This window comes from Cherax quadricarinatus, chromosome 26 (assembly GCF_038502225.1).
Source record: "Cherax quadricarinatus isolate ZL_2023a chromosome 26, ASM3850222v1, whole genome shotgun sequence".
NCBI lineage: Eukaryota > Metazoa > Arthropoda > Malacostraca > Decapoda > Parastacidae > Cherax > Cherax quadricarinatus.
The window spans coordinates 40,486,548-40,511,935 of record NC_091317.1 but is presented as its reverse complement, the minus strand read 5'-3'; positions in this window follow the sequence as shown (position 1 = coordinate 40,511,935).

The window sequence follows — 25,388 nt, the reverse complement described above, 5'->3', positions numbered from 1 at the left end:
TCAATACATCTATCGAAACAGGGAGATTGCCTGAGGCATGGAAGACATCAAATGTAGTTCCAATCTTTAAAAAAGGAGACAGACATGAAGCACTAAACTACAGACCAGTGTCACTGACATGTATAGCATGCAAAGTCATGGAGAAGATTATCAGGAGAAGAGTGGTGGAACACCTAGAAAGGAATGATCTCATCAACAACAGCCAACATGGTTTCAGGGACGGGAAATCCTGTGTCACAAACCTACTGGAGTTCTATGACATGGTGACAGCAGTAAGACAAGAGAGAGAGGGGTGGGTGGATTGCATTTTCTTGGACTGCAAGAAGGCGTTTGACACAGTTCCACACAAGAGATTAGTGCAAAAACTGGAGGACCAAGCAGGGATAACAGGGAAAGCACTACAATGGTACGAGGCGAGATGTCAGAGTGGGCACCTGTGACCAGCGGCGTCCCACAGGGGTCAGTCCTAGGACCAGTGCTGTTTCTGGTATTTGTGAACGACATGACGGAAGGAATAGACTCCGAAGTGTCCCTGTTTGCAGATGACGTGAAGTTGATGAGGAGAATTCATTCGATCGAAGACCAGGCAGAACTACAAAGGGATCTGGACAGGCTGCAGACCTGGCCCACTAACTGGCTCCTGGAGTTCAACCCCACCAAGCGCAAAGTCATGAAGATTGGGGAAGGGCAAAGAAGACCGCAGAGGAAGTACAGTCTATGGGACCAGAGACTACAAACCTCACTCAAGGAAAAAGATCTTGGGGTGAGTATAACACCAGGCACATCTGAAGCGCACATCAACCAAATAACTGCTGCAGCATATGGGTGCTTAGCAAACCTCAGAACAGCATTCTGACATCTCAATAAGGAATCGTTCAGGACCCTGTACACCGTGTACGTTAGACCCATATTGGAGTATGCGGCACCACTTTGGAACCCACACCTAGCCAAGCACGTAAAGAAACTAGAGAGAATGCAAAGGTTTGCAACAAGGCTAGTCCCAGAGCTAAGAGGCATGTCCTACGAGGAGAGGTTAATGGAAATCAACCTGACGACACTGGAGGACAGGAGAGATAAGGGGGACATGATAACGACATACAAAATACTGAGAGGAATTGACAAGGTGGATAAAGACAGGATGTTCCAGAGATGGAACACAGCAACAAGGGGACACAGTTGGAAGTTGAAGACACGGATGAATCACAGGGATGTTAGGAAGTATTCCTTCAGCCACACACACACACACACACACACACACACACACACACACACACACACACACACACACACACACACACACACATACATACACACACACACACACACACACACACACACACACACACACACACACACACACACAAACACACACACACACACACACACACACACACACACACACACACACACACACACACACACACACACACACACACACACACACACACACATAGATGCCATCTATGATAACAGATGCCATCTTTCCATTGGGATACCAAATCCTGAGGAAAGACAAAGGGAACAGGGGGGGTGGAGGAGTGGCATTGCTGATCAAATATCGCTGGAATTTTGAAGAGCTGGAGAGAGGAGACAGAGGAGAAGAAAGTGATTACATAGTGGGAACGCTTCACTCTGGAGGTCCCAAGGTGGTAATAGCAGTGATGTATAACCCACCACAGAACAGCAGGAGGCCAAGGCAAGAGTACGATGAGAGCAATAGAGCGATGGTTGACACACTGGGTAGAGTGGCCAGAAGAGCTCATGCATGCAGGGCAAAGCTCCTGATCATGGGTGACTTTAACCACAAAGAGATGGATTGGGAGAACTTGGACCCGCATAGGGGTCAAGATACATGGAGGGTTAAGATGATGGAGGTGGTATTGGAAAACTTCATGTACCAACACGTAAGGGACACTACAAGAGAGAGAGAAGAGGATGAACCAGCAAGGCTAGACTTAGTATTCACCTTTAGTAGTGCAGATATCGAGGACATCACATATGAAAGACCCCTTGGGGCCAGTGACCAAGTGGTTTTAGGCTTCGAATACACAGTAGAGCTACAAGTGGAGGGAGAAGCAGGAAGGCCAGGACGAATGAAGCCAAACTACAAGAAAGGGGACTACACAGGAATGAGGAACTTCCTGAACGGGGTTCAGTGGGACAGAGAACTGGCAGGGAAGCAAGTTAATGAGATGATGGAATATGAAGCAACAAAATGCAAGGAGGCTGAGGAGAGGTTTGTACCCAAGGGTAACAGGAATAATGGAAAAGCCAGGATGAGCCCAGGGAGGCAAAAACCAAGTGTGCTAGGGAATGGAAGAAATATAGAAGTCAAAGGACCCAGGAGAATAAGGAGAGCACTCGTAGAGCCAGAAACGAATATGCACAGATAAGAAGGGAGGCCCAAAGACAATATGAAAATGACATAGCAGCGTAAGCCAGATCTGACCCGAAACTGTTGTACAGCCACATCAGGAGGAAAACAACAGTCAAGGACCAGGTAATCAGGGTAAGGAAGGAAGGAGGAGAGACAACAAGAAATGACCGTGAAGTATGTGAGGAACTCAACAAGAGATTCAAAGAAGTGTTCACAGAGGAGACAGAAGGGGCTCCAGAAAGACGGAGAGGTGGGGCACACCACCATGTGCTGGACACAGTGCACACAACCGAGAAAGAAGTGAAGAGGCTTCTGAGTGAGCTAGATACCTCAAAGGCAATGGGGCCAGGTAACATCTCCCCATGGGTATTGAGAGAGGGAGCAGAGGCGCTATGTGTACCCCTAACAACAATATTCAATACATCTATCGAAACAGGGAGATTGCCTGAGGCATGGAAGACAGCAAATGTAGTCCCAATCTTTAAAAAAGGAGACAGACATGAAGCATTAAACTACAGACCAGTGTCAATGACATGTATAGTATGCAAAATCATGGAGAAGATTATCAGAAGAAGAGTGGTGGAACACCTAGAAAGGAATGATCTCATCAACAGCAGCCAACATGGTTTCAGGGACAGGAAATCCTGTGTCACAAACCTACTGGAGTTCTATGACATGGTGACAGCAGTAAGACAAGAGAGAGAGGGGTGGGTGGATTGCATATTCTTGGACTGCAAGAACGCGTTTGACACAGTTCCACACAAGAGATTGGTGCAAAAACTGTAGGACCAAGCAGGGATAACAGGGAAGGCACTACAATGGATCAGGGAATACTTGTCAGGAAGACAGCAGCGAGTCATGGTACGTGGCGAGGTGTCAGAGTGGGCACCTGTGACCAGCGGGGTCCCACAGGGGTCAGTCCTAGGACCAGTGCTGTTTCTGGTATTTGTGAATGACATGACGGAAGGAATAGACTCTGAGGTGTCCCTGTTTGCAGATGACGTGAAGTTGATGAGAAGAATTCACTCGATCGAAGACCAGGCAGAACTACAAAGGGATCTGGACAGGCTGCAGACCTGGTCAGCAATTGGCTCCAGGAGTTCAATCCCACCAAGTGCAAAGTCATGAAGATTGGGGAAGGGCAAAGAAGACCGCGGACGGAGTTCAGTCTAGGGGGCCAGAGACTACAAACCTCACTCAAGGAAAAAGATCTTGGGGTGAGTATAACACCAGGCACATCTCCTGAAGCGCACATCAATCAAATAACTGCTGCAGCATATGGGCGCCTAGCAATCCTCAGAACAGCATTCCGACGTCTTAATAAGGAATCGTTCAGGACCCTGTACACCGTGTACGTTAGGCCCATATTGGAGTATGCGGCACCAGTTTGGAACCCACACCTAGCCAAGCACGTAAAGAAACTAGAGAAAGTGCAAAGGTTTGCAACAAGACTAGTCCCAGAGCTAAGAGGAGAGGTTAAGGGAAATCAACCTGACGACACTGGAGGACAGGAGAGACAGGGGGGACATGATAACGACATACAAAATACTGAGAGGAATTGACAAGGTGGATAAAGACAGGATGTTCCAGAGATGGGACACAGTGACAAGGGGACACAGTTGGAAGTTGAAGACACAGATGAATCACAGGGATGTTAGGAAGTATTTCTTCAGCCCCAGAGTAGTCAGTAAGTGGAATAGTTTGGGAAGCGATGTAGTGGAGGCAGGATCCATACATAGCTTTAAGCAGAGGTATGATAAAGCTCACGGTTCAGGGAGAGTGACCTAGTAGCGATCAGTGAAGAGGCGCGGCCAGGAGCTCGGACTCGACCCCCGCAACCTCAACTATGTGAGTACAACTAGGTGAGTACACACACGCACCATACAGCCACACACACACCATATAGCCTCCCTCAACCACACAACCCTACACACATACAACCCCACACAAAATACAGCCCCCACACAAAATACAGCCCCCACACACACGAGACAGCCAGCCACCCAAATTATACAGCCCCCTCACACGCACCATACAGCCTTCTAAACACACCTTACAGGCCCCCACACATCATATAGGCCTCCACATACATCATTCAGCCCTCCACATACACACACACCATACGGCTACACACATCATACAGTTCCCACACACACCGTATAGCCCCCTCACACATACAAACATACATACAACTCTCCTCACACACACACACGCACACACACACACACACACACACACACACACACACACACACACACACACACACAAACACACACACACGCACACATACACACACATACACACTATACGGCCCCCTCATAAACACCATACGGCTTCCCCACACTCACCATGCAGGCCTGCACTCACACAAACGCACCATACATCCCCCCACACTCACACCATACATCCCTCGATACATAGAGACACACCATACAGCTCCCCACACAACCATACAGCTCCCCCCTACACACATCATTCTGTTATCAAACGCACGCCATACAGCCCCTATACAAACACAATGCAGCCTTCCACACACACCATGCAGCCCACATACACACACCATACAGCCTTACACACACACACAACACCATGCAGCCCTCCACACACACACACACACACACACACACACACACACACACACACACACACACACACACACACACACACACACACATACACTCACACAAACACCGTACAGCCCCCACATACGCCAAACAGCCCGGAAACACAATATCCAACGCCCACACACTATATAGCCCCACACACACACATACAGCCTCCAAACACTATACAGCCCTCCACACACAAATACACACACCATACAGCCCCCACACACTTCTTACAGCCCTGTCATCCACACCATACAACCCCCACATTCTACACATCCCCCCACATACACCATACTTCCCCTTCACACACACCATTTAGCCCCCACACACACACACCATACAGCCATCACACATACATCATACAACCGTCACACATATGCCATACAGCCCCCACACACAATATGTAACCACGCATCATACAGCCCTCCCTCTTATACATCATACAGCCTTCTACACACTCACACCTCATAGCCCCCATACACGCACCATACAGCCCCATCACACACACCATACATCCCCTCCTACACACACCATACAGCCCCCACACACACACACACCATACAGCCCTGTACACACACACACACACACACACACACACACACCATACAGCCCTCCACACACACGCACCAATCAGCATCCACACACACACACCATACAGCCCTCCACACACACAGGCACACAATACACCCCCACACACCACATAGCCCCACACATACTCCTAACAGAAACCTCATGCACACAATACAGCCCCACATTCCACACAGTCGGCCACACATACCATACATCCCTCTCACACACACTATTTAGCCCCCACACACCATACAGATGTCCACACACACACACACACACATACACACATACACACATCATACAACAGCCACACGTATACCATACAGCCCCCGCACACATCATACAGCCCTCCTATACAAATATCATTCAGCCCTCTAGACATTTACACCTTACAGCCCCCAAACTCACACCAAGAAGACCCCACACTCACACCATACAGCCACATATGCCATACAGCCCAAACACACACCATACAGCCTCCAAACACACACCATACAGACCCCCACACGCACCATACAACCCCTCCCACAGACCATACAATTCCCAAAATATAATATACAGCCTCTCACATTTTTACAACCCCCCCCCACACACCATACAACCTCACTTACACACACACACACACACACACACACACACACAGCATAAAGCCCCTAAACACACATCATACAGCCCAAAGCGCACACCATTCGCCCCCACATTTACCATATAGCCGCCTCACACAATACAGACTCACGCAAACTCACCATACAGCCCTTCACACACACACACTCATAAACACACACACACCAGTAGAGACAGGAATGGCTCTGAGAAGACATCACAGAGGGGAACACCAACAGGGAATATACCAACAGGTGCTGGATGACATACAAACAACGGAGGAGGAGGAGGTGCAGAAGCTCTTAAGTGGCCTCGATACCTCAAAGTCGAGGGGTCCAGACAACATCTCCCCGTGTGTATTTAGAGAAGAAGCAGAGACGCTGTGCGTGCCACTAACCACAATCCTCGATACATCCCTTGAAACTGGGCAACTACCTGAGGTATGGAAGACGGCAAATGTAGTCCCCATTTTTAAGAAAGGAGACAGAAACGAGGCACTAAACTCTGACGTGTATAGTGTGCAAAGTCATGGAAAAGATTATCAGGAGGAGATGGTGGAGCACATGGAGCAGAACAAGATTATAAACAACAACCAGCACGAATTCATGGAAGGTAAATCCTGTGTCACAGACCTTCTGGAGTTTTATGACAAGGTAACAGAAGTAAGACACGAGAGAGAGGGGTGGGTTGATTGCATTTTCCTGGACTGTGGGGAGGCCTTCGACAAAGTTCCTCACAGGAGATTAGTGCAGAAGCTGGAAGATCAGGCGTGTATAACAGGAAGGGCACTGCAATGAATCAGAGAATACCTGACAGGGAGGCAACAACGAGTCATGGTACGTGATGAAGTATCACAGTGGGCGCCTGTGACGAGCGGGGTCCCACAGGGGTCAGTCCTAGGGTCAGTGCTATTTTTGATATATGTGAATGACATGATGAAGTGTCCCTGTTCGCAGATGATGTGAAGCTAATGAGTAGGATTAAATCGGATGAGGATCAGGCAGGACTACAAAGAGACCTGGACAGGCTGGACATGTGGTCCAGCAATTGGCTTCTCCAATTCAGCCCCGCCAAATGCAAAGTCATGAAGATTATGGAAGAGCAAAGAACACCACAGACAGAGAATAGGCTAGGTGGATAAAGGCTGCAAACGTTACTCAAGGAGAAATATCTTGGGGTGACCATAACACCGAGCACGTCTCCGGAGGCACACATCAACCAGATAACTGCTGCAGCATATGGGCGCCTGACAAACCTGAGAATAGCGTTCCGATACCTTAGTAAGGAATCGTTCAAGACACTCTACACTGTGTACGTCAGGCCCATACTGGAGTACGCAGCACCAGTTTGGAACCCACACCTGCTCAAGCACGTCAAGAAATTAGAGAAAGTAAAAAGGTTTGCAACAAGGCTAGTTCCGAAGCTCAGGGAAATGTCCTACGACGAAAGGTTGAGGGAAATCGGACTGACGACACTGAAGGACAGGTGTGTCAGAGAAGACATGATAACAACATGCAAAATAATGCTTGGAATAGACAAGGTGGACAGAGACAGGATGTTCCAGAGAGGGGACACAGAAACAAGGGGTCACGATTGGAAGCTGAAAACTCAGACGAGTCACAGGGATGTTATGAAGTACCTCTTCAGTCACAGAGTCGTCAGGAAGTGGAATAGCCTAGCAAGTGATGTAGTGGAGGCAGGAACCATACATAGCTTTAAGACGAGGTATGACAAAGCTCAGGAGGCAGAGAGAGAGGTCACAGTAGCGATCAGTGAAGAGGTTGGGCCAGGAGCTGAGTATCGACCCCTGCAACCACAATTAAGTGAGTACTATTAGGTGAGTACACACACACACACACACACACACACACACACACACACACACACACCATACAGACACCTCCCCCTACACACACACACCATACAGACACCCACACACACACACCATACAGACACCTCCCCCCACACTCAAACCATACAGACACCTCCCCCCCACACACACCATACAGACACCCCCCACACGCACACCATACGGACACCCCCCACACACACACCATACAGACAGCCCCACACACACACGCCATACAGACACCTCCCCCACACACACACCATACAGACACCCACACACACACACCATACAGACAGCCCCACATACACACACCATACAGACACCTCCCCCTCACACACACCATACGGACACCTCCCACACACACACACCATACAGACACCCCCACACACACACCATTCAGACACCCCCCACACACACATACCATACAGACACCCTCACACACACATACCATACAAACAACCCCCCACACATACCATACAGACACACCCCACACACACACCATACAGACACCCCCCACACACACACCATACAGATAGCCCCCCACACACACACCATACAGACACCCCCACACACACATACCATACAGACACCCCCCACACACACACCATGCAGACACCCCCACACACACACCATACAGATAACCCCACACACACACACCATACAGACACCCCCACACACACATACCATACAGACACCCCCCACACACACACACCATACAGACACCCAACACACACACACCATCCAGACACCCCCACACACACATACCATACAGACACCCCCCCACACACACACACCATACTGACACCCCCCCACACACACACTATACAGACAGCCCCACACACACACACCATACAGACACCCCCACACACACACCATACAGACACCCCCCACACACACACCATACAGACACCCCCCCCACACACACACCATACAGACACCCCCCACACGCACACACCATACAGACACCCCCCCACACACACACCATACAGACACCCCCCACACACACACCATACAGACACCCCCCCACACACACACTATACAGACACCCCCCCACACACACACACCATACAGACACCCCCCCACACACACACCATACAGACACCCCCCCACACACACACCATACAGACACCCCCACACACACACACCATGCAGACACCCCCCACACACACACACCATACAGACACCCCCACACACACACACCATACAGTCACCCCCACACACACACACCATACAGACACCCCCACACACACACACCATACAGACACCCACACACACACACACCATACAGACACCCCCCACACAGACACACACCATACAGACACCCCCCCACACACACACACCATACAGACACCCCCCCCCCACACACACACGCCATACAGACACCCCCCCCACACGCACACACCATACAGACACCTCCCACACACACACACACCATGCAGACACCCCCCCACACACACACACCATACAGACACCCCCCCCACACACACACCATACAGACACCCCCCCACACACACACCATACAGACACCCCCCACACACACACCATACAGACACCCCCCACACACACACTATACAGACACCCCCCCACACACACACACCATACAGACACCCTCCCACACACACACCATACAGACACCCTCCCACACACACACCATACAGACACCCCCACACACACCCACCATGCAGACACCCCCCCACACACCCACACCATACAGACACCCCCCCACACACACACCATACAGACACCCCCACACACACACACCATACAGACACCCACACACACACACACCATACAAACACCCCTCCACACACACACACCATACAGACACCCCCCCACACACACCATACAGACAGCCACACACGCACACACCATACAGACACCCCCCCACACACACACACCATACAGACACCCCCCCCCACACACACACCATACAGACACCCACACACACACACACCATACAGACACCCCCCCCCACACGCACACACCATACAGACACCCCCCCCACACACACACACCAAACAGACACCCCCCACACACACCATACAGACACCCCCCCACACACACACACCATACAGACAGCCCCACACACACACACCATACAGACACCCCCACACACACATACACACCATACAGACACCCCCCCCCACACACACACCATACAGACACCCCCCCACACGCACACACCATACAGACACCCCCCCACACACACACCATACAGACACCCCCCCACACACACACACCATACAGACACCACCCCCACACACACACACACCATACAGACACCACCCCCACACACACCATACAGACACACCCCTCCACACACACACACCATACAGACACCCCCCCCACACACACACACCATACAGACACCCCCCCCACACACACACACCATACAGACACCCCCCCACACACACACACCATACAGACACCCCCCACACACACACACCATACAGACACCCCCCCACACACACACACCATACAGACACCACCCCCACACACACCATACAGACACACCCCCCACACACACACACCATACAGACACCACCCCCACACACACCATACAGACACCCCCCCACACACACACACCATACAGACACCCCCCCCACACACACACCATACAGACACCCCCCACACACACACACCATACAGACACCCCCCAACACACACACACCATACAGACACCCCCCCCACACACACACCATACAGACACCCACACACACACACACCATACAGACACCCCCCCACACACACACACCATACAGACACCCCCCACACACACACACCATACAGACACCCCCCCACACGCACACACCATACAGACACCCCCCCCCACACACACACACCATACAGACACCCCCCCACACACACACCATACAGACACCCCCCCCACACGCACACACCATACAGACACCCCCCACACACACACACAATACAGACACCCCCCCACACACACACACCATACAGACACCCCCCCACACACGCACACACCATACAGACACCCCCCCACACGCACACACCATAAAGACACCCTCCCACACACACACACCATACAGACACCCCCCCACACACACACACCATACAGACACCCCCCCACACACACACACCATACAGACACCCCCACACACACACCATACAGACACCCCCCCACACACACACACCATACAGACACCCCCCACACACACACACCATACAGACACCCCCCCACACGCACACACCATACAGACACCCCCCCACACACACACACCATACAGACACCCCCCCACACACACACACCATACAGACACCCACACACACGCACACACCATACAGACACCCCCCCACACGCACACACCATACAGACACCCCCCCACACACACACACCATACAGACACCCCCCCACACACACCATACAGACACCCCCCCACACACACCATACAGACACCCCCCCACACACACACACCATACAGACACCCCCCCACACACACCATACAGACACCCCCCCCACACACACACACCATACAGACACCCCCCCACACACACACACCATACAGACACCCCCACACACACACACCATACAGACACCCCCACACACATAAGAACATAAGAACGAAGGAACACTGCAGAAGGCCCACTGGCCCATGCGAGGCAGGTCCAAGTCCCTACCGGCTTAAGCCAATGCACCCAACCTAGTCAGGTCAGGTCACACTGACTTAAGGGAGGAACACGGCAACCGACCTGTTAGCACAAGCTATCAGGTCTAACTCACACCCACCCACATCTACTCATGTATTTATCCAACCTATTTTTAAAGCTACACAACGTTCTGGCCTCTATAACGGTACTTGGGAGTTTGTTCCACTCATCCACAACTCTATTACCAAACCAGTACTTTCCTATATCCCTCCTGAATCTGAATTTTTCCAACTTAAAACCATTGCTGCGAGTCCTGTCTAGGCTAGATATTTTCAGCACACTATTTACATCCCCTTTATTTATTCCTGTCTTCCACTTATAAACCTCAATCATATCCCCCCTAATTCTACGTCTTTCTAGAGAGTGCAGTTTCAGGGCCCTTAGTCTATCCTCATAGGGAAGGTTTCTGATACATGGGATCATCTTTGTCATCCTCCTTTGTACATTTTCCAGAGAATTTATATCCATTCTGTAATACGGTGACCAAAACTGTGCAGCATAATCTAAATGAGGCCTAACCAAGGATGTATAGAGTTGAAGAACAACCTGAGGACTCCTATTATTTATGCTTCTTGATACGAAGCCAAGGATTCTATTAGCTTTATTGCGAACACTTATGCACTGTTGTCTTGGTTTCAGATTACTGCTAACCAGAACTCCTAAATCTTTTTCGCAATCCGTAATATTAAGATCTACATTATTTAGTTTATATGTGGCATGGTTATTGTCCTGTCCAACATTTAGAACTTTGCATTTGTCTATATTAAACTGCATCTGCCACTTCTCCGACCACTGCATCAGTCTATTCAAATCTTCCTGGAGTGCTCGAATGTCCTCGTCAGAATGAATTCGACGGCCTATTTTGGTGTCATCGGCAAACTTGCCGATGTCGCTCTTTATGCCCTCATCTATGTCGTTTATGTAGATTGTGAACAGCAGGGGGCCCAACACTGACCCCTGTGGAACACCGCTCGTGACGCTTCCCCACTCTGATTTCTCCCCATTTATGCAAACTCTCTGCTGCCTATTTGTCAACCATGCCTCTATCCAGGAAAAAATTTCTCCTCCTATTCCATGTGCTTTAATTTTCCTCAATAGTCTCTGATGTGGGACCCTGTCAAAAGCCTTACTGAAGTCCATATACACAATATCATATTCGTTACCATGATCTACCTCCTCAAATACCTTAGTGAAAAAAGTTAATAAATTCGTAAGGCAGGAACGTCCCTTTGTAAAACCATGCTGAGATTCGTTGATTAATTTATGCTTTTCAAGGTGGCTACGAACTGCCTCGGCAATTATTGATTCCATAAATTTTCCCACTATGGAGGTTAGGCTTATTGGTCTATAGTTCGAAGCTAAGGACCTGTCACCTGTTTTGAAAATAGGTATCACATTTGCCATTTTCCACTTATCTGGCACCATGCCAGTTTGTAGTGATATGTTGAAAAGATTAGCCAAAGGTGTGCTAAGCTCCTCTTTACATTCCTTTAGAACCCTTGCATACAGTTCATCAGGGCCTGGGGATTTGTTAGGTTTTAATTTATCTATTTGCCTAAGGACCATGTCACTTGTGACCCTAATAGTGCACAGTTTATTATCGTCCTGTTCTACATAATTTATCATTACTGGAATATCACTGGTATCCTCCTGTGTAAAAACTGAGAGGAAGTATGTGTTAAAAATTCTACACATTTCCTTATCACTGTCAGTGAGCTGACCCGAGGAACTTTTGAGTGGGCCTATCTTGTCCCTGATCTTACTTCTGTATACCTGAAAGAATCCTTTTGGGTTAGTCTTCGATTCTCTTGCAACTTTAACCTCATACACCACACACACCATACAGACACCCCCCACACACACACACACCATACAGACACCCCCCCCCCACACGCACACACCATACAGACACCCCCCCACACACACACCATACAGACACCCCCCCCCACACACACACCATACAGACACCCACACACACGCACACACCATACAGACACCCCCCCCCACACGCACACACCATACAGACACCCCCCCACACACACACACCATACAGACACCCCCCACACACACCATACAGACACCCCCCCCACACACACACACACCATACAGACACCCCCACACACACACACACCATGCAGACACCCCCCCCCACACACACACACATACCGACCGTAGCTGCGACAATTCTAACTTTACGATATAAATATATAATATTTTCCACAGTAGCATTCAATAAAATACTAGGCTAATAATATTTTTTTCCCATTAACACAATATATAACAGGTATTAATGTTAGTACAGGTTCTGGGTAATAATAAAAGCAATATTTATCCTAGTGATGAAATTGTAGCTCTGATGCAACAAATATGGAATTGTAATCACATTTATTTTCCACAGTGGATAATAACCAGCTGAGCTCCACTGAGTTAATGTACAGCTTAATAATGTTCAGCTTTTACTTTGAAAAACTAAGAGTAATTATCACAGAATTAATGAAAGTATGAATTAATTCAATTTAGTTTCCTTAGGGAAGCCAAAAATTCATGAAACTGACTGTCAAAATAATTTAAATTTTACTATGCTAACCCTTTCAGTAATTTAATATACAATTCAAAATATTATAAGTTAAATTGTTATTGTAAAAAAATAAATATGGACTTGTAATTATTTTTTAATTACTATCAGAATAACACGGGGCTGCCCGGGTACATTTTGTTTCGTACACAATAAATAGAAAATGAAAAGGGCAATTAATTTTTTCCAGATTTTAGTACTCCCGGAGGTCTCAAAACTATTCTCCCCCACACCTGCCTTGTCAGGAGGCAGGTGTGGGGGACTCACACTCCCACACTCTATTTATCAGGAGGCGCATGAAAAAAAAATTTAAATGATAGGACACTGAACAATATTCATAAAAAAATAACGAAAATACCACCATAGAACTTGCCGATATCCTCATTTTAAAATTCTGCAATGTCGTATAGCCTTAACCAAATTTGTGGCGAAATTTGGAATTGCTGGTTGTAATGGGTAAGTACTTGTGACATTTCAAATTCTAAGTTTATTCTCTATAAGGATTACAATGCTGAGTTTACAGAAATTTGGTTATTGTGTGGTTTACATGTAGTAAAATTGTGATTACAGAGTGTACCACTAGAACGCTTAGCATGGCTAGGCATTTCGGGCAGACTTAGTTTTATTCTTAATTGTAAAATATTACAAATTATGAGGTAAGTTGGTATTATGGCTAAGTGACTAAATACTAGTTTGTGAGTTTAGCAATGTGAATGCTTTTGTTTTGGCACAGTACATAGTTTCAGTATTGGAGCATCACAGGATTCATTATTTTAAGATTGAGATTAATATTTCTGTTTATGGTCAAATGAGTGAGTGAGTGTAAGTGTGAACCACCAGGTGGTATTCGTGTAGTTAGTTGACGGGGTGTATCAGGGAGATAAGATGTTTTCTAATGGTAGTTTTGAAGGTGATGAATGTGTCTGCAGTTCTAGAGTTCTCAGGTAGGGTATTCCAGATTTTAGGGCCTTTGACATACATTGAATTTTTGTAAAGGTTTAGTCGGACACGGGGAATGTCGTAGAGATGTTTGTGTCTGGTGTTATGCCTGTGGGTTCTGTCACAACTATCAAGAAAGCGTTTTAGGTCAAGGTTGATATTAGAGTTTAAGGCCCTGTAGATGTAGATTGCACAGTAGTAAGTGTGGATGTACTGAACTGGGAGTAAGTTTAGGTCTATGAAGAGTGGGGGGGGGGTGAGTTGCCAGGGATGGGATTTAGTGATTATTCTTACTGCAGCTTTTTGTTGGGTTATTATTGGCTTTAGGTGTGTTGCTGCAGTTGATCCCCAAGCACAAATAGCATAGGTGAGGTATGGATAAATAAGTGAGTGGTATAGTGTGAGAAGGGCATTTTGCGGCACGTAGTATCGTATCTTGGAGAGGATCCCAACCGTTTTGGATACTTTTTTGGTTATATGCTGGATATGGGTGCTGAAATTCAGGTTGTTGTCAAGGTATAAGCCTAGGAATTTGCCCCCATTATTTCTGGTAATTAGAGTGTTGTCAATCTTAATGTTAATTTGTGCATCTCCTGCTCTGCTACCAAACATAATATAGTAGGTTTTGTCAGTGTTAAGCGTGAGTTTATAGGCTGTCATCCAAGTCGATATTTTGATCAGATCCTCATTCACAATGGTGTTGAGGGTGGCAAGATTAGGGTGAGAGATGACATAAGTCGTGTCGTCAGCAAAGAGAATGGGTTTCAGGTGTTGGGATACGTTTGGAAGGTCATTGATGTATATGAGGAAGAGCAGGGGACCAAGGACACTTCCCTGCGGAACTCCAGTATCAAGTGGCCGTGTTGCTGATGCTGTGTCTTTAATGGTGACATACTGATACCTATTAGTAATGTAAGATTTGAAATAAGCAAGCGCATGGCCTCTTATACCGTAATGATCAAGTTTGTGAAGTAGGATGTCGTGGGCTCCTGTGTCAAAAGCTTTTCTTAGGTCAATAAAAATTCCTAGTGGATATTCCTTATTTTCCAATGCTGTGTAAAGCAGATCTAGCATTTTTATGATTGCATCATTAGTGCTTTTATTTTTCCTGAATCCAAATTGGCAGGGGTTGAGTATGTTTTGAGCCGTTATAAATGAATACAGTCTCCTGTGCACGAGTTTCTCAAAGATTTTGGATAGCAATGGTAAGTTAGATATTGGCCTATAGTTGTTTAAGTCTGTAGGGTCACCACCTTTATGTATTGGTGTAACCCTTGCCATCTTGAGTAGTTTCGGGAAGGTGCTAGTCTCTAGTGACTTGTTAAAAAGTAATGAAATAGCATGCGAAAGGACATGGGCCGCTCGCTTGTACAGTAATGGTGGGACATGAGACAGATTCCCCGAGTTATTTTTAAGTGACTTTATAATCTCGGTGACTTCCGTGGGCTCAGTTGGTGCAAGATAGAAGGAATTAGGGAAATTCCCATCTAGGTAGTCCCCGGCATGGGCATTGGTATGTGGGATTTTACTGGCGAGATTAAATCCTATGGTTGAGAAGAAGTCGTTTATCTTGTTAGCTGTGTCAGTGGGATGTAGTGGTGTTTCATTAGGTTTAGTTAGGACAATATTCTTCGTTTTTCTCAGTTTGTGGGGTCCCTAGAATCTGAGAGAGTGTTTTCCAGGTCTTTTTTATATCTCCTCTAGTGTCTGTGAATCTACTGGAGTAGTATAGTTGTTTGGCTTTCTTTATTACTTTGGTGAGAGCTGATGAATAGTGTTTAAGAATATCTTTGTGTATTAAGCCCTGTCTATATTGCTTTTCATATTGGTGTTTCTTGTCAATGGATTTCAGAATGGTGCTGGTTAGCCATGGGCAACCAAGCCGTTTGTTTGTGATCTGTTTTGTTTTTATAGGACAATGTTTGTTGTATAGTCTAAGTAATTTGTTAAGAAAAATGTCTGTCCAGTCATCAATACCATTGGCCTTGGAGAATTCTGTAGGCCAGTCAACAGTCTCTAGGTCAGTTGTGAACTTCCTTACTGAGGCCTCGTCATGGAGTCTAAATGAGACTTTGTTGTTTTCAAGTGGTGGTTTACAAAGCACTCTGACCGCATAGGCAAAACTTGCGATTTTGCCTTAAATAGCAACTCTCTTCTTGCCGAATAAGGCTAGTGAAAATTTGTGTATGCAGTAATTTCGCAAAAATCATTCTCAAACTAACGAAAAAAAATATATTTCATTGTGTTTGTTTATTATCAATTTATTGTACACTTATCTAAAATATATTTAGTTGGATTAGGCTAAATTAAAAAGCGCTTGTTAAAATAAGGTAAGTTTTCTATGGTACTTTAGGTGCAAAAGAATTAATTTTTACATTAACATAAATGAAAAAATATATATGTTTAAAAGTATAAGAATGTTTTTTAGAAAGGACTTAATTTTAAATGAGTCCTTGCTAATTGACCAATTCTACCTATTCGGCACGACACACACACACACACACAGAATATATATATATATATATATATATATATATATATATATATATATATATATATATATATATATATATATATATATATATATATATATATATATATATATATATATATATATATATATATATATATATATATCTTTCTTTCAACACACCGGCCGTATCCCACCGAGGCAGGGTGGCCCAAAATAAAAAACGAAAGTTTCTCCTTTTACATTTAGTAATATATACAGGAAAAGAGGTTACTAGCCCCTTGCTCCCGGCATTTTAGTCGCCTCTTACAACACGCATGGCTTACGGAAGAAGAATTCTGTTCCACTTCCCCATGGATTTAAGAGGAAATAAAAAAGAACAAGAACTAGAAAGAAAATAGCAGAAAACCCAGAGGGGTGTGCGTATATATATATGCTTGTACATGTATGTGTAGTGTGACCTAAATGTAAGTAGAAGTAGCAAGACGTACCTGAAATCTTGCATGTTCATGAGACAGAAAAAAGGACACCAGGATTCCTACCATCATGTAAAACAATTACAGGTTTTCGTTTTACACTCACTTGGCTGGACGGTAGTACCTCCCTGGATGGTTGCTGTTTACCAACCTTCTACCTAGGATTTATATATATATATATATATATATATATATATATATATATATATATATATATATATATATATATATATATATATATATATATATATATATATATATATATATATATATATATATATATATATATATATATATACATATAAATATATATATATATATATATATATATATATATATATATATATATATATATATATATATATATATATATATATATATATATATATATATATATATATATATATATATATATATATATATATATATATATGAATATATGCAGGAAAAGCCACTGGGGTTGTAAATCTTTAGCTCAAGTACTTTCACACTTCTCAGTGCGTCATCAGGACCTGTGCAATTTTGCAAGGGAGCAACCAACGCAGGGGCAGAGGTCCCAAAGTAGCGTAGGTGTCACTGGCCACGGTTACCCTTAGACTGGGTTAGTGGTCGGTGCCAACCCCACCCTACCATCATCATCTCCTACCCATATGGGTAGGAGGGTTTCTGAGAAGTCAAGTATGAAATTATAAGATATAAAAAGCCAGCTTTTTCTAATCGTTTATAACAGGTCATGCAGTTTGAGAAAATAAGTTTCTCGTTAGATACTGTAGACATGGATAGCTATTATTCTGTGACCTTTTCAAATAATGAAAGAAAGGAATACAATGTGCTCTTTGTCCGTTTAAATGTCCTGCTCTGGGGTACTTGAATGTTCTACCGATGTACTCAGAAGTATCTCTTCCTACATATTGTCCACTATTTTCTCAGTGGCTGTTAATATGCTATACATGGGAACTTCTATGCCTATCCGATAATATTTCTATGATCTAAATTCTACTAATACCCTTTAACCTTCAATATTCGATATCTTGTGTGCTTGTCACTGTATGGTACATTAACAGCTATAGGCGTTATATAACCATTACAACTGATGTATTGTGAAGTTTTGGCACGTAGACACAGGTCGGGCGTCACCAATCCATCAACCCACCTGGCATAATGAACAATCCTGTGATTTTGTATAGCATTGTTGTTCACGATCGTGCACAATGCCTCACGCAGGCAAGCCAGATTCTCATTGTATAGTAAAACTAGTACATTTTCCCTGGCCATCACTTCTTTAGGTTCAATCCAGTAGAAAGTCTTTTTAAAAAGATCAATTTAAACCTTGCTTTCAAAAACAGGGGGACGGGGAAACAAAGACTGATTAAAAACTCACCCTCGAACAAAGTTGGTGGGGTTTACAAGGTCCCATGTACTCAGTGTCCTCTCTCATATATCGGTCAAACAGGTAAATTTCTGGAAACCAGAATTGCCCAGCATAAACACTCACTCAGTGGGCAACGGTAAACAATATGATGTTCAATGAGGACAAATTCCAACTACTCCGTTATGGAAAACTGGAGGAGATAATAACTAGAACAGAGTATACTACTGACTCCGGCCATACAATAGAGCGGAAAAATAATGTAAGGGACCTGGGAGTAGTAATGTCTGAGGATCTCACTTTCAAGGATCACAACAGTGCCACGATCGCACGTGCAAAGAAAATGATAGGATGGATAATGAGAACTTTCAAAACGAGAGATGCCAAGCCCATGATGATCCTTTTCAAATCACTTGTTCTCTCTAGGCTGGAATACTGCTGTACATTAACATCTCCATACAAAGCAGGTGAAATCGCAGATCTAGAGAGTGTACAGAGATCCTTTACTGCACGTATAAGTTCTGTCAAGCACCTTAACTACTGGGAACGCTTGAAAGCACTTGACTTGTACTCGTTGGAACGCAGGAGGGAGAGATATATCATAATCTACACTTGGAAAATCTTGGAAGGAATGGTCCCAAATCTGCACACAGAAATCACTCCCTACGAAAGTAAAAGACTGGGCAGGCGATGCAAAATGCCCCCAATAAAAAGTAGGGGCGCCATTGGTACACTAAGAGAAAACACCATAAGTGTCCGGGGCCCAAAACTGTTCAACAGCCTCCCATCAAGCATTAGGGGAATTGCCAATAAACCCCTGGCTGCCTTCAAGAGAGAGCTGGACAGATACCTAAAGTCAGTGCCGGATCAGCCGGGCTGTGGCTCGTACGTCGGACTGCGTGCGGCCAGCAGTAACAGCCTAGTTGATCAGGCCCTGATCCATCGGGAGGCCTGGTCGTGGACCGGGCCGCGGGGGCGTTGATCCCCGGAATAACCTCCAGGTAACCTCCAGGTAACCTCCAGGACAGGGCAGGAGTCGAATGCTGTCTTTAACCACGTAAGTGCATGTAATCACCCACCGGGGTGGGATGCTGCCCAGACTGTAGTACCAAACAGTTCTGTCATGGAAAGAAACACAATTGAATCTTCCCTCTTGAAACATGAAAGGAATACAGTATACAACTCAAATTATGGGTTATACAAACTCGATAACTATTTAGAAGAGTCCATTGCACACAATCTTAAACAACAAAGCTATACAAAATCAGAGGATTGTTCATTATGCCAGGTGGGTTGATGGATTGGTGACGCCCGTCCAGTGTCTACGTACCAAAACTTTACACACCGTCAGTTTTGATGGTTATATAACGCCTGTAGCTGTTAATGTACCGTACAGTGACAAGCACACAAGATAACGTAAGGAAAGGTTAAAGGGTATAATTAGAATTTTGATCATAGAAATATTATCTGATAGGCATAGAAATCCCCATGTATGGCACATTAACAGCCACTGAGAAAATAGTGCACAATATGTAGGAAGAGATACTTCTGAGTACATCGGTAGAACATTCAAGTACCCCAGAGCAGGACATTTAAACGGACAAAGAGCAAATTGTATTCCTTTCTTTCATTATTTGAAAAGGTCACAGAATAGGAAGCTATCCATGTCTACAGTATCTAACGAGAAACTTATTTTCTCAAACCACATGACCTGTTATAAACGATTAGAAAAAGCATGACATCTCAGAAACCCTCCTACCCATATGGGTAGTGGGGGGATGATGGTAGGGTGGGGTTGGCACCGACCACTAACCCAGTCTAAGGGTAACTGTGGCCAGTGACACCTACGCTACTCTGGGACCTCTGCCCCTGCGTTGGTTGCTCCCTTGCAACTGAGAAGTGTGAAAGTACTTGAGCTAAAGATTTCCACCCCCCGTGGCTTGTCCTGCATAGTTAAGATAGCCCGTCGGCGATTGTTTGCATATATATATATATATATATATATATATATATATATATATATATATATATATATATATATATATATATATATATACCAGAACCATCCACTACCTCCCAAGACAAGTGAACATAAATTTCTTCACATTAGCATATGGAAAAACAGTGAGAGTCTGGCGAACTGACACTGATGAACTGTGTGACACTGATGAACTGTGTCACACTGATAAACTGTGTGACACTGATGAACTGTGTGACACTGATGAACTGTGTGACACTGATGAACTGTGTGACACTGATGAACTGTGTGACACTGATGAACTAAGTGACACTGATGAACTGTGTGACACTGATGAACTGTGTGACACTGATGAACTAAGTGACACTGATGAACTGTGTGACACTGATGAACTGAGTGACACTGATGAACTGAGTGACACTGATGAACTCAGTGACACTGATGAACTGAGTGACACTGATGAACTGAGTGACACTGATGAACTCAGTGACACTGATGAACTGAGTGACACTGATGAACTGAGTGACACTGATGAACTGAGTGACACTGATGAACTGAGTGACACTGATGAACTGAGTGACACTGATGAACTCAGTGACACTGATGAACTCAGTGACACTGATGAACTCAGTGACACTGATGAACTCAGTGACACTGATGAACTCAGTGACACTGATGAACTCAGTGACACTGATGAACTCAGTGACACTGATGAACTGAGTGACACTGATGAACTGAGTGACACTGATCAACTCAGTGACACTGATGAACTGAGTGACACTGATGAACTGAGTGACACTGATGAACTGAGTGACACTGATGAACTGAGTGACACTGATGAACTGAGTGACACTGATGAACTGTGTGACACTGATGAACTGTGTGACACTGATGAACTGTGTGACACTGATGAACTGTGTGACACTGATGAACTGTGTGACACTGATGAACTGTGTGACACTGATGAACTGCGTGACACTGATGAACTGTGTGACACTGATGAACTGTGTGACACTGATGAACTGTGTGACACTGATGAACTGTGTGACACTGATGAACTGTGTGACACTGATGAACTGTGTGACACTGATGAACTGTGTGACACTGATGAACTAAGTGACACTGATGAACTGTGTGACACTGATGAACTGAGTGACACTGATGAACTGAGTGACACTGATGAACTCAGTGACACTGATGAACTGAGTGACACTGATGAACTCAGTGACACTGATGAACTGAGTGACACTGATGAACTGAGTGACACTGATGAACTGAGTGACACTGATGAACTCAGTGACACTGATGAACTCAGTGACACTGATGAACTCAGTGACACTGATGAACTCAGTGACACTGATGAACTCAGTGACACTGATGAACTCAGTGACACTGATGAACTGTGTGACACTGATGAACTGAGTGACACTGATGAACTGAGTGACACTGATCAACTCAGTGACACTGATGAACTGAGTGACACTGATGAACTGAGTGACACTGATGAACTGAGTGACACTGATGAACTGAGTGACACTGATGAACTGAGTGACACTGATAAACTCAGTGACACTGATGAACTGAGTGACACTGATGAACTGAGTGACACTGATGAACTCAGTGACACTGATGAACTGAGTGACACTGATGAACTGTGTGACACTGATGAACTGAGTGACACTGATGAACTGAGTGACACTGATGAACTCAGTGACACTGATGAACTCAGTGACACTGATGAACTGTGTGACACTGATGAACTGTGTGACACTGATGAACTGTGTGACACTGATGAACTGAGTGACACTGATGAACTGTGTGACACTGATGAACTGTGTGACACTGATGAACTGTGTGACACTGATGAACTGTGTGACACTGATGAACTAAGTGACACTGATGAACTGTGTGACACTGATGAACTAAGTGACAGTGATGAACTCAGTGACACTGATGAACTCAGTGACACTGATGAACTGTGTGACACTGATGAACTGTGTGACACTGATGAACTGTGTGACACTGATGAACTGTGTGACACTGATGAACTGTGTGACACTGATGAACTAAGTGACACTGATGAACTGTGTGACACTGATGAACTAAGTGACACTGATGAACTCAGTGACACTGATGAACTGAGTGACACTGATGAACTGTGTGACACTGATGAACTCAATGACACTGATGAACTGTGTGACACTGATGAACTCAGTGACACTGATGAACTGTGTGACACTGATGAACTGCGTGACACTGATGAACTCAATGACACTGATGAACTAAGTGACACTGATGAACTGAGTGACACTGATGAACTCAGTGACACTGATGAACTGTGTGACACTGATGAACTCAGTGACACTGATGAACTCAATGACACTGATGAACTAAGTGACACTGATGAACTGAGTGACACTGATGAACTCAGTGACACTGATGAACTGTGTGACACTGATGAACTCAATGACACTGATGAACTGTGTGACACTGATGAACTCAGTGACACTGATGAACTGTGTGACACTGATGAACTGTGTGACACTGATGAACTCAATGACACTGATGAACTGTGTGACACTGATGAACTCAGTGACACTGATGAACTCAGTGACACTGATGAACTGAGTGACACTGATGAACTCAGTGACACTGATGAACTGAGTGACACTGATGAACTCAGTGACACTGATGAACTCAGTGACACTGATGAACTGTGTGACACTGATGAACTCAGTGACACTGATGAACTGTGTGACACTGATGAACTGTGTGACACTGATGAACTCAATGACACTGATGAACTGTGTGACACTGATGAACTCAGTGACACTGATGAACTCAGTGACACTGATGAACTGTGTGACACTGATGAACTGTGTGACACTGATGAACTCAATGACACTGATGAACTGTGTGACACTGATGAACTCAGTGACACTGATGAACTCAGTGACACTGATGAACTGAGTGACACTGATGAACTCAGTGACACTGATGAACTGTGTGACACTGATGAACTCAATGACACTGATGAACTGTGTGACACTGATGAACTCAGTGACACTGATGAACTGTGTGACACTGATGAACTCAATGACACTGATGAACTGAGTGACACTGATGAACTCAGTGACACTGATGAACTCAGTGACACTGATGAACTCAATGACACTGATGAACTGAGTGACACTGATGAACTCAGTGACACTGATGAACTCAGTGACACTGATGAACTGTGTGACACTGATGAACTCAGTGACACTGATGAACTGAGTGACACTGATGAACTGTGTGACACTGATGAACTGAGTGACACTGATGAACTGTGTGACACTGATGAACTGAGTGACACTGATGAACTCAGTGACACTGATGAACTCAGTGACACTGATGAACTGTGTGACACTGATGAACTGTGTGACACTGATGAACTGAGTGACATTGATGAACTCTGTGACACTGATGAACTGTGTGACACTGATGAACTGTGTGACACTGATGAACTGTGTGACACTGATGAACTGTGTGACACTGATGAACTGTGTGACACTGATGAACTGAGTGACACTGATGAACTGTGTGACACTGATGAACTGTGTGACACTGATGAACTAAGTGACACTGATGAACTGTGTGACACTGATGAACTAAGTGACACTGATGAACTGTGTGACACTGATGAACTAAGTGACACTGATGAACTCAGTGACACTGATGAACTGAGTGACACTGATGAACTGTGTGACACTGATGAACTGTGTGACACTGATGAACTGTGTGACACTGATGAACTGTGTGACACTGATGAACTGTGTGACACTGATGAACTGTGTGACACTGATGAACTCAGTGACACTGATGAACTGAGTGACACTGATGAACTGTGTGACACTGATGA